The sequence below is a fragment of the Oncorhynchus kisutch genome, unplaced genomic scaffold (assembly GCF_002021735.2).
Source record: "Oncorhynchus kisutch isolate 150728-3 unplaced genomic scaffold, Okis_V2 scaffold1354, whole genome shotgun sequence".
In the NCBI taxonomy this organism is placed as follows: Eukaryota; Metazoa; Chordata; class Actinopteri; order Salmoniformes; family Salmonidae; genus Oncorhynchus; species Oncorhynchus kisutch.
This window is the reverse complement of record NW_022263299.1, coordinates 49,241-51,861: the sequence shown is the minus strand read 5'-3', so window position 1 is coordinate 51,861 and position 2,621 is coordinate 49,241. Positions and strand designations below refer to the sequence as shown.

At 42.5% G+C, this 2,621-nt stretch overlaps 1 pseudogene; it reads left to right on the top strand.

Moving 5' to 3' along the window:
• The first annotated feature begins 307 nt into the window (after positions 1-307).
• LOC116366142 (potassium voltage-gated channel subfamily C member 2 pseudogene) lies at positions 308-1,743 on the top strand (annotated as a pseudogene).
• Positions 1,744-2,621: the final 878 nt, after the last annotated feature.

Below are 2,621 nucleotides of genomic sequence, written 5' to 3'. Positions count from 1 at the left end.
CAACTGGTCCGAATCACGAGTTATTATGAGAATGTAATTGATAGCCTATGTTGCTCGAATTAAACCACTCAGCATGCCGTGTAAGCTAAATCAACGTGTTGAAATAGAACCCAACAAATGGAACCTAGAGTTTTCCTGCGGTTGCTGATGTCACAGATGTAAGGTGCTGAAAGGACAGCTCCCTCACTTTGAAAGCGCATCTCGCGTCAGTGTGAAACTAGATCGAAGATAATTCCTATAAATAATTGCACTATGAAATGTAGGACCACACTCTGTGATGGAAATAGAACGGGATCCACATGAGACATGTTTCTCAGTCAAGCAATCTGACCTGTTGAGAACACTCACGTTCAACATCTTATTTCGGCGAATCATAAAAGCTGAAAAAAGTTGCACTAGATATTCGTTAGCATAGATTTGAACTATTTTGATTGCCAATCCAAATGTAATGAGTGATCGTTGCTACATAGCAACATGAGCACGTGTGAGAGGATCGCTAGTAACACGGACGCACACACTATAGCAACAGACAACCTGTGTGCAGAAAGGGAGAGGGTGTGCCCTTGACGTCGTTTCTCGTCAAATACTCACATTTCGGAGAGAACCATATCCAGGTTTGCTTACTTGCTATTCACCACGGCATTGTCATGACTTTAACGAAAAGGGCACAGAGCTCAAGGTTACAAATCAATAATTGGAATGGTTTCGTTTGACTTCACCTGTCCAAGTGTGGAGCGGAGAAGAGAGTCAAGACACCCCCAAGGCACACATCACCAGCGCTGCCTGTGCTTGGAGCTACTGGCTGACAGATCCTTCGCATAAGGAGGAACTAGAGGGAGTCTGACAAGCGATAAGATCCTCTCTTCCAAATCACCAACAACGATGAGATTGGTAAAGCACCTTCACCAAGCGTAATGAGAGCTCCAGGCGGAATCTGGAGTGGCTGCTCTAAGCTGAATCCAAAAGAGTTTTCGTGAGATTTTCTAACCCAACTGGGTGTGTACAGCACCGTGCCCGCTGTTACTCTGGACTGCACTCGATATACCTTATTTACCAAGTCATGTCTTATACAGAGCGATGGGTAAGTTCGACGACAACGAGAGGATAATCCTCAACGTTGGGGGAACCAGGCACGAGACGTACAAGAACACGCTGAGGACACTGCCGGGGACTCGGCTGGCCCTTCTTGCCTCCGATTCTGACATCGAGTCCGTTTTGGATCAGCTGCAACAAGTCCCCGGCTTCATAGAGTACAACACGCGGAACAACGAATACTTTTTTGACCGCCACCCAGGGGTATTCGCTTATGTCCTTAACTACTATCGAACCGGGAAACTCCATTGCCCAGCAGATGTTTGTGGTCCGCTGTTCGAGGAAGAGCTGTCCTTCTGGGGAATCGATGAGACGGACGTGGAGCCTTGCTGCTGGATGACCTATCGCCAACACAGGGACGCCGAGGAGGCGCTCGATGTGTTCGACATAAACGTTGACAATGGAGACGACGACGAAGAGACGGGGAAAAGACTCGGCATTGAGGACGTGGTTGATCCTAATATCAGCCGTTGGAAAAAGTGGCGACCTGTGATTTGGAATCTATTTGAGGATCCCTATTCTTCCAGAGCGGCCAGGGTAAGAGCGCGCGCTGGTGTGGAGAGCTCACATAACAGTCCATGCACAACAAGTTCCCCCGATTCCTTCTTTGCACAGAAAAGTCTAATTACATTAGACATCAATTCCTTCTAATAAAATAACAATTATTACACAAATATAACATACATTATTAACATTTTAAATTCGTTGTAAGGGACATAGGTTGTCTGTTTATTCACATTTCAGTGTGCATCAAATATGATTTCCCCACGACTGCTTTCATAATGACCTTTTCAACTTGAATATAGTTCAAATAATTAAACTCGATATTTTTCCTCTTTTTGTCATACACAAGCATGCATTTAAACATATCAATGCACTATACTTGTGGTGCGTAAATACATATTTAAGTTAAGCTACACTACCTGTCCATGATAATGAGAATCAAGTAGAAATATTTCACGAATTAGATTACTGTTTTTTTCTGATACCACCAAATTCGTTTTTTTCTTCTGTCGGTTGGGTTTGTTTGATATTGAGCATGCCATATAATAGATGGGTGATGGAATGGTCCATCGCTCAACATAAATAGGCTAATGTAAACCTGTGGTTAGCCACACCACCATATTCCCAAATTGTACAATTTTTCTGCGATCCTATACCAGAAACATGACGTATTTGGCCTTAAGCCCACTTTTACGAACAAGTTTCGGGCGGGTATTTATTTAAAATTATTAATTCATTTCAAAATATAAGTTTAACATATCAATTCATTGAATGTTTACTGCAATAAGTCACGACATGAGCCTAAATTCGATCAGTGCAACAATGTAAACACTAAAACATGACCTTGAATTGATTGCTTTTGATTGAAATGCTCATGGGCAATTTTACACGTTGGAGTGAGACGTGCCCCGCATATTAATAGCCTGTGTGAGAAAGTATTTCAGAATATTTACGTATCGCAGAGGACATTAGACTAATTTTCACTTACAATTCTCTTTTGCATACTTGGTTATCTATAATTTATT